Source organism: Sus scrofa, chromosome 1 (genome assembly GCF_000003025.6).
Source record: "Sus scrofa isolate TJ Tabasco breed Duroc chromosome 1, Sscrofa11.1, whole genome shotgun sequence".
NCBI lineage: Eukaryota > Metazoa > Chordata > Mammalia > Artiodactyla > Suidae > Sus > Sus scrofa.
This window is the reverse complement of record NC_010443.5, coordinates 174,177,650-174,189,995: the sequence shown is the minus strand read 5'-3', so window position 1 is coordinate 174,189,995 and position 12,346 is coordinate 174,177,650. Positions and strand designations below refer to the sequence as shown.

The 12,346-nt window shown below is 33.9% G+C and overlaps 1 long non-coding RNA gene across 1 annotated transcript in view; it reads left to right on the top strand.

Annotated features, from left to right (window-relative positions):
• LOC110257011 overlaps window positions 1-12,346 on the top strand; it is a 300,296-nt gene that overhangs the window by 162,675 nt on the left and 125,275 nt on the right. The window lies entirely within an intron of this gene.

Here is a 12,346-nt window from a genome sequence, read left to right as displayed (position 1 = left end):
TGACAATTGTAAGAATAACAAAGAAAACTGTGCTTCCAAATGCATTTTCTGACTTTTTTCAGGTAAGCTTACGTTCTCAGTGTCCTGTGGACCATGGGTGGTTGGTTAGATAGGAAGAAAAATATGTATATAGAAAAAAGCTGGAAGCGGAAATGAAACTTTATTGATCCCCAGGAGCTTTCTTCCTATTACAAACTTTTCAGCTGCTCCAAAAATCTGAGCCAATTGAAGCGAATTCAGAAATGATATTTCTGGTGGGTTTGCTTTATTCAGTAAGAATAACAAATGAGAGTGCTTTTTCTAACCTGAGCTACAGAATGTCATATTGCTTTCTGTTGATACTGCATTTTTAGTTAATTTTGGAGATAAGCATCATCTTATACTTTACAGAATAGGAAAAGTATATTCTGGATGAGAAAAAAATAAAATACCGTCATGCTCATTCAACAAAATTTATCGAACTTCTATGTGTACCACTTTCACAAGTCTATGGGGATATAAATCTGTAAACTCATGATCCACAGCTTCAAGGGCTTACATTAAATTAGAAGAGACAAGGAACAGTAGAAAAGCAACCGGAAAATGCTACAGGTAATATGTTTGTAGAAACAGAGAGAGGTTATTGTCTGAGAGATATATTGATTGATTGGTAGAGAAATATATAGCTATAGGTAGATAAAAAAATTTTAAATATACCATAATAAATATTTTTTTGGATGTTGGTATAGGATTCTTCAAAATATTTTTCATGTGTTAAGTAACATAACAACTGTGCCTGCATGGACTGTATAATTGTTTCACTTTTTTTTTCTTTATTAAAGTGTAGTTGATGTACAATGTTTCTTCATTTTCTGCTTCACTTTTATGTGAAAAAAATGAAGTTCATTGAGGTCACCTTCACAAATTAGGAAAAACAACAGGTGTCTCTACATTACAAATTCAGTGTAACAGAACTTTCAACTGTGAATCATTATTTTGATACACATGTTTTATTACGTGTATGCAAGGTTGTATAGCATTGTAGTTAACAGGTCGGCATTGGAATCAGATGTAGTTTGGCTTTGACACTTACTAGCTCTGTGAACTTAGTCAAGTTGTCTATTCTTTTTATGACTACATTTTAAAAAATTCTGGATACTAGAAACAACAACAGTCACTGCATCACAAGGCAGTGTATCAGTTAAGATACTTTCAGCTACAGATATTAATCGAGTTTGTTACTGGTGAGCCACATTGGGAACTCCTGGGTTGTTTTCTTATTATCAAGTTTTAAGATTTCTTTTGCACATTTTGGCTAAGGCGTCCTTTATCAGATGTGTCTTTTGCAAATACTTTATCTCAGTCTGTTTCCCGTCTTATTCTTTTGGCATTGCCTTTCACAGAGCAGAAATTTTAGTTTTAATGAAATCCAGCTTATTCTTTCTTTCTTTCATTGATCAGGCCTTTTTAAATTCAATCTGAGAGTGGCTAGTTAGCTCATTTGGTTAGACTGTGTGCTGATAAATTCAATCTGAAAAGTCATTGACATATCCAAGGTCATCTAGGTTTTCTTTCATGTTCTCTTATAGGAGACATTGATTATTTTCATCCAGATGGTTTGTAGGTAGGTGGTACCAGGTTTGGTTCTGCAGCTCATCATTGTCACCAACATCCAGAAGTTACTTTTTCTGCTTACTGTGCCACTATCAGGGTTTTTGTGACATCTTTCCTTCTGGTCTAATGTTTGCATGATGCTGGTTTCCTTCTTGTATGATATATGTTTGAAGATGTTTGTATGTGCAGACATCATGCCCACACAGAAACATGTGGGAAGGGCTGGCCTGCATATCTTTCACTTGCCCTTTCAGATCCTTTCTCCACCCTTCTCTAGCCATTTTATGTTATGGGAGGCTAACAAGAATGGACTTTGTCACTCAAATCTGATTTCTGATCTATTTCAGCTAATGAAATCAGGATGTTGAAAGTAGGAGGGAGAGTGATGTTGGGTTATTGATTTCCCATTGCTCCAACATTGCCAGGTCAGTAAGTGTTGTTTATCCATGACACTGATATTCTTCCCAACTTAGCTATTCTCACATAGCAGCTACTTAGCATGCTGGTGATTTTGTGCCTACTTTCTCTGGTCTGTTAGTGATCCTTCAGGATGTTATACACTTAAGCAGACTTCTCTTACTTTTTATGAACTATCCATAAGTAGACATATAAAAACTGTACACCAATAAAAACAGTAACAGACAACCTGCAATATTGTGATTTATAATAAGAAATATACTTTTATCTGTCTCCATTCCTGACAAGGAGCTCTTAAATCTTTTGGAATTTCTTAAGTGATAAGAGCAATAAAGGTGATTTTTGTTATGTTAACAAGGTGACTTTGGGAAAGTTCCTAGGAAGCCTAAGGATGGGGACTAGTTGATAGGGGAAACAACCAGATGATTAGAGGATTGGAACATTCAGTCCCACCCACTGACCAACTCCAAGAGGGGAGAGGGACTGCAGAAGATTGAATTCAGTCCCATCAGTAACCAATGATTTAATCAATCATGCTAAGACATGAATCCTTTATTTAAAAAAAAAAAAGGCAGAGTTTGGAGAGCTTAGTTTCTAGGTTGGTAAATCAGAACACATCTGTGTGCTAGGCTGGTGGTGTACCCCAAACTCCAAAAGGACAGAGCTCCTATGTTTTGGATGTGTTGATACCTCACCTAAGTATCTCTTCATCTGGTTGTTGATGATCCTTTGTAATAAATATCCTTTGTAATAAAGGCATAATTCAGAAAGTAAACTGATTTCCTGACTCTATAAGCTACAGCATAAAATTCATTGAACCCAAAGATGGGCACATGGGAACCTCTGTTTTGGGGCCGGTTGGTCAGAAGCCAGTTAACAATCTGTAATTGAGAGTGGAAGTAGTCTTGTAGGATTAATTAAGCCCTTAATCCATGGGATCTGACACTACCTATGAGTACATGGTGTCAGAATCCAGTTAGGTTTGTAGGAAAATCAGTCAGTGTGTCTGCTAAGAGTTGGAAAGTTTCTTGGTGGTGTTGAAAAAACACACTTTGATTAAGCCACCTAATTATAGGATGAGGAATGATTTATAACTAACCATGAGATAAATTAATATAAACTGAAAAAAAACCTAATTTAATTCCTGGAATTTATACTTTCGAATATGAAACCAAAGGTACAAAATGTGCTTTGTACCTTTCCACCATGGTCTCTGTGATTCAGACTTTTAATGCCTAAAGAAATTTGAAACTGTGTTGCCTACTCACTTTTCTAAAGAGCTGCTTTATGAAGTAAGCAGAATGCTGTTTTCTACATTGTTTGCCTTGAGAACTAATAGTAACATAATTTCCTGTCCCTAAGCTAAACTCCACTGTGACTAGGCAAAAACAATTTAGCAATTTGCCCTAAGAAATTCTTGTTTCCAGAAGATAAGATTGGAAAAGAAATAAAATAGCTTTCTTTTCAAAACTATTTGCTGATTGTCAAGGTTTACTTCAAGATACCTCACTGTGAGTCTTAAGCAAATACTATTATGATGTTAACTTTTTTTTTTATTTTATTTTCCCACTATACAGCAAGGGGGTCAGGTTATCCTTTTTAATCATGAGTTTTCCCCCTTGCAAGTTCCACCTTAAAATCATTCAGCCTCGGCCCTAAGACCATTAAGTACACTCCTGTGACTTCACCCTTCTAAGACAATATTCAGATTCAGTCAAAAATAGCATCCTCCATTATGCAGTAAGCCTAATAAACAACTTTGCTTGATCAGCAGTTTCTTCTAGTCGTGTTTTGGAGACATTTGGCATCTGATAGCTTCTACTTTGACCTTCAGATGTGCTTAAATCTTACTGTACCTAGATGGAGACTGTAAATCCTATACTCTAAATAAACAAAAAGCAAGGATTGTAGGAAGGGTGGATGGATAACAGTCTATGGTTTAGATTTTGAGAGTAAAATGTGGTTGAGAGTGTCAAAGAGAACAAGGATAACAGTTTATATCTGAAAGCAATTTTTCATGCATTACATTGTCTCAGAGAACCAGACCACCATGAGGTAAGCAGGTAAGAGATCAGAAGAAGATACTTTTGTGTCTTGCTAATAGAAAAGGGAAATAGGACTAAGATAGGTCCTCAGCTGGACCTCTAACTCCAGATTTATGAAGAATATTCACCTACTCACAGAGTGGCAAGTGATCAGAGCAACCTGCAATTTCTTCACACTTTTACCATAATTACTAATTGAGCTTAGGTACATTTTATTTGAGAATAAATAGAAAAGGAAAAAAAAGGTTGTTTTTTTTTTAATATTCTGTTAATCTCAACAGTTAAAATCACCTAGGAAACTTTAAAAATATAACAAAATTCAGGAGACCATATTAATAGGGATTGTGATTTAACAGATATGTTTAGGCCTTAATTCCAGTATATAGCTAGGATTGAGAAATACGGATATAGTACAGATGTTGGCAAATAACTGATAGTGAGCAAAATCTGGCCCACTGCCTCTTTTTGCACAGCTAACATGCTAAGAATTGTTTCACAATTTTAGAGTTGAAGGATAAAACTAATATTTTAGGACACCATAAAAATTATATGTAATTGAAATTACAGTGTTTGTAAGTAAAGTTTATGAGAACATAGCCATTCTCATTCATTTGCATGTTTGTCTGTGGTGGCTTTGTATTACCCAAGCAGAGTTGAGTAGTTGGCACAGAGACTGGCTTGCGAAGCCTAATATTTTTAATGTCTGTGTCTTCATAGAAAACACTTCCTGACTCATAATCTAGATGATTCAGAGGAAAAACATCTCTAAGAAAGGCATACTGCACAATTCAGAATAAATTTTTAGGTGATTCTATTTAATATATTAGTATATCATAATGATTAAAATTTGATAACATAATTTTGTGGGGAAAATACAATTATTATCAAGAGGCAGAAGAGGAAATGAAAAAAGATGAATTCAATAAGGATGGTAGGCAAGTGGAATACAAGAGAGCAACGTTTTCCATGCCTTTACAATGACAAATCACAAAATTACTCTACTGCACTATGGTTTTCATTTTGCAACAGCAAAAGTACAGAATTGGAAAACACAAACAACAAAGAAACACATGTCCATCTTGTAAACACACCAGTATTTTCTGTGCAACTGCTTCTTGTGAAGGGCCTCACTCTCAGGAAGCTGAAGCCAATGTCTAATTTGAAATTCCTTGGGTTATGATAACTTGCCTTATCCAAGCAAACTCATATGTATCTTCCATGATCTGCATTAAAGTAATGTTATTAAGTCTGTACATCATTGTAGTTCTAAGTCATTATTATAGCAGTGAGCAAGAGTACATTAGGCTGCACTGGACCAGTTTTCACCAGCAACTCTATGGAGCTAAACAAAAGCAACAGCAATGAATAGCAACTCATGCTGTATAGATTGGGTATCATTTCTCTTGGAATTTGGCAAGAGATTTATTTGTCACTTTGGTGATAAGGACATGAACAATTAGAGATGGGTGAGAAATGAGAAAACTTTTGAAGGAATAGTAGATTTACTGGTGATATATAGAAATGTAAGTTTAAATATTTTTTAATTAAAAAAATCATTTAAGTCAAAATAGACAAATTTAAGAATATGCCACTTGGGAATTGAAAAGGAACATGAGAATTATTATTATTTTTATATAATGATTTTTATTTTTTCTGTTATAGCTGGTTTCCAGTGTTCTGTCAAATTTCTACTGTACTGCATGGTGACCCAGTTACACATACATGTATACATTCTTTTTTCTTCATTTGTTTGTTTGTTTTTTCTTTTTTTTCTTTCTTTATTTATATACTTTTTCTACTGCACAGCATGGTGACCCAGTTACACATACATGTGTACCTTCTTTTTTCTCACATTTCATGTTCCATCATAATTGACTGGACAGAGTTCCCAGTGCTAAGACAGCAGGATCTCATTGCTAATCCATTCCAGAGGCAATAGTCTGCATCTCTTAACCCCAAGCACCCCATCCATCCCTCCTTAGAAAACTATACATAGAACTACCATATGACCCAGAAATCCCACTTGGGCATATATCCGAACATGGGAATTATTAACAAATTTCAGTATAACAGGCATTTCTGGGCATCGGGAGGGCAATGCTTTTTTTTAGGTACATTCAAAGAGTTTAGAGGTAATTCTATTCACTTGTTTTTTAGTGGGTACATGATTGTTTTATTATTTTTTGTCTATGAGCTATTCATGTACCTTTATATAAAGCTATATTTATGAAAATCACAATATAAAATATTGGAATATAATGTGTGATTGAACATTGGCAGTTCTTGATAAAAATAACTTGAAAATCATGGACTTTTTTGTATATGAGGTTTTATGCCAATATATTTCAGAAAAATAAATCTTTTATGTCAAAGATTAACAGTAATCAAAAAATTCACAATGACTTGAGACTAACTCAGCTATTTAGCATCAAAAATAGTGGATGAAATGAAAAATAAAATGGTTATCACCCATGTATGTAAAAACATGAGTTTTAAAACTTAAGGTACATTATAGGAATAGAAAGTTAACCCTCTAAACTAAAAACAGACAACATAAATATTTTCAGTCAAGTTTCAATATTTAAATCTCAAAGTATAGAGTGAATTCATGCATTAATTTATTTTGTTGGGGGGATTAATCCTCACATTCTGTTTCTGAAGACAATCTTGTAAGTGAGGCACTTGTCTTTCTCAGCTTTTGCTAACCTTATTCTTTCCATTAGTGGGAGTGTGAGCATAAATATTTCTTATTATCAAAGTGTAAAATATTTAAATGCTTCATTTCATACTATTATATATATATTTTTTTAATTCTTCAAAAATAATCTAGTATTTTTCCTCAAATGTTTAGTGTGTGTGTATAGCACTTTAAATATATTAACAATTCCCTTTGAACATATAAGTTGTACACATTTCATAATGTAATATTGAATGTTTTGGAAATAAATGATTTCTGAGTGGAATCATGATATCAGGTGTAAAATGGAGTTTTACTACAAACCTTAAATATTTACTGTATTTAGTATATTTCATGGAATGTATGATGCAATCTATAATAACACCAGCCATTATTTTATGTACCACCAAGAATAAAGAAACTAACATTTTTCAGAGATATTAAATTGTAAAACAAGAAAAAAAACTAGCTTTTAAAATTCATAACAATAATATAAAATATTTTATTAATTTTTTTGGCTCAATTCTTGGCACTTATTTGGCACATTTTATTTTTGAATTTTTCTTTTTTCTTTTCTCTGATATTCTGATTAGCCCTATATATCGCATCTTATACCTTAAAGTGGGATTTTATATTTTCTTCATCTCTTCTATAATGATCAGTTTCTTTCAACAAGCCTTCTTAGTGAGAGAAGTGATGGGTTTATACTTTAGATACAACTGTATTTTAACATGCCGATCCATTTCACTGATTGGTAAAGTGAGAACTTTTCTATGAGACTCATGTTATATGAAAACTGTAAACATGACTGGCTTTAAGATAGAGCAGATGCTTTCCTTTTTCTAGATTATTAGGGATAAAAGATATTCTGTAAAAAAGACACTGTAAAAGATCTCTGTACCTTCTTTTCAATTTTGCCGTGAATCTTAAACTCTTCTAAAAAACTGTGTGTATAATATCATATGTATGATACATATATGTATATATCATATATATATTATGAATGATAGCTTTAAATTTGACTCTGAAACAACTAAACAAATGGAAAGTTCTAAGAAAAGGACAGAATAGATCACATAGAAAAACTGTTTAATCAAATTTCTAAATTAAGTAACATCCAGGAGTGATTTAACCATTTTTACCAGCTGCTTAATGATTATGCCATTTCTGCATTATATCCATAAAGGCAATTTATACTCTAAAAATCTGATGAAAAAAGATTGAAAACGTCTAGGTATTCTGTATAGAGAGCTAATTATATATGTATTGAACATCAGTGACCTGTGAAACACTGTTCTGGTAAATCTAGACTTCCAAAAATCAAGGAGTTTACAAATTTGTAAGACCGAGAGGATTTTAAGTGGATGTTGGGAGAAGGAAAGTGAAATTATCTAGAAAGGAAGATTCATTGTGGAAACTGATAGACTATGATTTTCTCATGGTGGAAGGGATGGAGGAAGAGATTCCAAGTAGGTTTTATCTTAAAGTAAATATCTGAAGTTTTTGAGAATGGAGTTGATATTTAAAAAGATGTTTATGAAGATAGGAATGTTTCAGTAGGAACACTAAGGAAACAGTGGACTCTTGCTGTGTTCCAGATATAAATAATAAGGGGCTGGAATAAAGAGGTAGAGATGATCATGAAAGGAAAAGAGATTAACATAATAGATTTTTTTTATTTGTAGGATTTTAAGATCAATAAAGTTATATTGACAAGGTAATATACTTGAAAGATGGTCAAAGGATAGTTTTAGAAACTTTCCTCTTTTGTCATGTTTCCCTCATATTACACAGCAAAATTTTCATTAAGAAATACATGCTATCTGGTGGTGTTATCGAAGTTAAGAACAATTATAATATATTCTGGACATAAACATACATATACATATTTACATGTATGTCCATGTATATCACATATGGATTTCTAAAATATGTCAATATTTATTTTTAATTATACTAAAATTTCAAAGAAAAATATTATTCAGTGATAAATTCATGACAAAACAACTTGTGAATTGAACTAAAAATGTACCGTAAGCTTAAGACAAAATCATGTCTAGTCTGAGAGCTAAAGGTGCCACTTGTGATACACAAAGTTGAGAAAGCAAATTCAAGGCTTATATAATATCCTTAAACTGTGATTAATGGTGAAATGAAATTGATTCAGTTAAAAAGACTAGCACTTATCTTAAAATATACCAATTTAAATATTATTTCAAAAGTGGATTTATAAAAAATTTAAGTTACAGGCAATTGACTAGAAATCACATCCTCTCAGTAAAGTGGCAAATGCAATTTTCATGAAAAAATGACCAAGTCAGTGTCAGGAGCAAAATTCATTTGCATTGTTCTAGTTCTGTGGCAAGTAAAAAACCAAAATCTTTTAAAATTAAAACAGTAAGGATGGGCTTCTTGTTCATACTGTATTTCATCTTGGCTTAGTGTTCTGTTCTCTGCTGAGCTCATTCATGGAAGTCGGCTGAGTCTTCCTCATCAACACTGACTTATCCTGGCAACTGAAAAGTGCAAAAAGAATCATGCACTGGCCCCTAAAAACTTTTGTATGGAAATGATACCTATCAAATCTACATATTGCTCCTGACACAAATCAAACCAGGATCAAGGGCACAGCTGGATTCCTATTCCCTATTAACAGAAAAACAACTGGTAGCCATTAGGTCTTAGAGTGCAGCCGGCTTTCTCTATGTTTTATATAAATGGACTAATTGGTCTATACATATTGATAAACCTATGTTATTCACATCTTGCTAAGAGGCTAGGACTGTTAGCTTAAAACCCACCAGTATCAAATGCAAGTTCTCCCCACCCAACTGCTTTAAATATTACCCACTTAGAATGGTTTATTTTTAATTTCAATTTAGAACCTGCCTGATTTTCATACTCTATAAAATTAAACCCAACATCTGCTAGCCATAGATTAGACAAATTCTGAAGCTTTAAATTGTCTGCAAACCACTGTTATCCTTTAGAGCTCTCTGATCCGGTGACGCTTTACCTTGCTGCCAGATGACACTGCCTAGACAGATAAGATCCATATCATATTCCCTTTTCCTTAGGGGGTTTTCTTCCTCCCTTCTCCTCCAAGCAGACAGTGGAAGTCTACAAGAGTTGGCAAGCACAAGTGTACACAAGTTACCTTGTTTCTGGGTCTCCCAGGGACTTTAAACTTCCATACTAGCTTCCACTTGGCAATTAAGAATTTTGTAAAAATTCAGTTTATTTCTTATTTGCCTCTATCATGGCTACCTCTTCCTTTCATGCTCTGCCAAGATTAAATAATCTGTATGACCCATGTCTCCACAGAGGGCATGCCACTCTTTGGATTTTACTTCACCAAATTTCCTTCCATTCTAAGCTCTCCAATGGACTAAAAATAATTGATTTTATGGACTATCTATGTGGTTCTTGTTAGGTTGTTCTTTGACAGTGACTTTTTCTTGAGACTTAATACTTCCAAAGCAGAAAGAGATGATGCTAGTTTTTGAATTTGATTTAACTGAAGTGACTTTGTATTTTATATTGTTTGGGAGAGGATATTTCACTGTTGCTTGAGGCTGACTTTCAATTCATCCCGAAAATTTGTGATACTCAAATATAATTGATATTAAATTTGAAGGAAGAGGACATGATTGAAGCAGTAAACTATTTTAAAGCTAACATTTACTGAGTATTTACTTTGTGTTCAAAAATAATTAAAAAGTGGAGTTCACATCATGCTGAAGCGGAAACAAATCCAAATAGGGACCATGAGGTTGCAAGTTTGATCCCTGATCCCTGGCCTTTCTCTGTGGGTTAAGGATCTAGTGTTGCTGTGAGCTGTGTTGTAGGTCACAGACTGGTTCGGATCCTGCGTTGCCGTGGCTGTGGCATAGGCCGGCAGCTATACCTCCGATTCTACCCTTAGCCTGGGAACCTCCATATGCCATGGGTATGACCCTAAAAAGCCAAAAAAAAAAAAAAGAAAAAAATTAAAGAGCAATCTTACATGGTAGATTTTATGGTTGATATAGCCTAAATATGTTTCACACCCCTATCAATGTCAACATTGCTGATAATTGATGTAAATTTGACTCCAAACTAGGGTGCTAAATCTCCAAAGCCTAGTCTCTTATTACTGCATTTATCCTACTTCAAATCATGATTAAAAAATATAAGTTGAAATTATCATAACTTGTAACATATTAGCTTATTAAGATCTAAACAACAATGTAATTACTTTAAAAAAATCTTTCTTTTCTTTTTTTTTTTAATGGCCTCATCCTCCATAGCATATAGAAGTTCCCAGGCTAGGGATTGAATCCAAGCCACAGCTGCAACAATGCCGGATACTTTATCCCATTGAACTGGTCCAGGGATTGAACCCGCACCTCCATGGAAATCCAGGCCACTGCAGTAGAATTTGTAGACCACTATGCCACAGCAGGAACTCCAAAAATGTAATTGCTTTTTAAAATTTTTTAAAATTTAAGTATAGTTGATTTACTATGTTCTGTCAATTTCTGCTGTACGGAAAAGTGACCCAGTCATACATATATACATTTTTTTTTCCTCATATTATCTTCTGTCATGTTCTAACACAAGTGATTGGATATAGTTTCCTGTGCTATACAGCAAAAGCTCATTGCTTATCCATTCTAAATATAATAGTTTTCATCTACTAACCCCAAACTTGCAGTCCATCTCACTCCCTCCCTCCTCCCCAGTGGCAACAACGAATTGAGTCTGCTTCTGTTCTGTAAATAGGTCCATTGGTGCCATATTCTAGATTATACATATAAGTGATATCATATGGTATTTGTCTTTCTCTTTCTTTCTTTTTTTTTTTTTTTATTTTCCCACTGTACAGCAAGGGGGTCAGGTTATCCTTACATGTATACATTGCAATTACAGTTTTTCCCCCACTCTTTCTTCTGTTGCAACATGAGTATCTAGACATAGTTCTCAATGCTATTCAGCAGGATCTCCTTGTAAATCTATTCTAGGTTGTGTCTGATAAGCCCAAGCTCCCGATGTCTTTCTCTTTCTGACTTATTTCACTTAGTATGAGAATTTCCATCCATGTTGCTGCAAATGGCATTATTTTGTCTGTTTTTATGGCTGAGTGGTATTCAATTTTGTATATGTTCCACATCTTCTTAATTCATTCATCTATCAATAGTCAAAAACGCAATTTTTTTTTCTTTTTTTTTTTTTTTTTTTCTTTTTAGGTCCACATCTATGGCATATGGCCATTCTCAAGCTAGGGGACAAAATCGAGCTATGGCTGCTGCCCTGTGCCATAGCCGCAGCAACTCAGGATCTGAGCTGCGACTGAGATTACACCACAGCTCATGGCAATGCTGGATACTTAACTCCCTGAGCGAGGCCAGGGATCAAACCCCCCTCATGGATGCTAGTTGGGTTTGTTACCACTGAGACACAATGGGAACTCCTAATTTCTTTTAAATTACAGAAAGAAACTAGAAAATCAAATATAAATTAATGACTGATTATCACTATCATTCATAGGATACATATTTCAGTCATGAATCTAAATTCATATTATTATATGTATTTGCAATTTTAATTTTATGTAATTTATTTCTGCAAATAT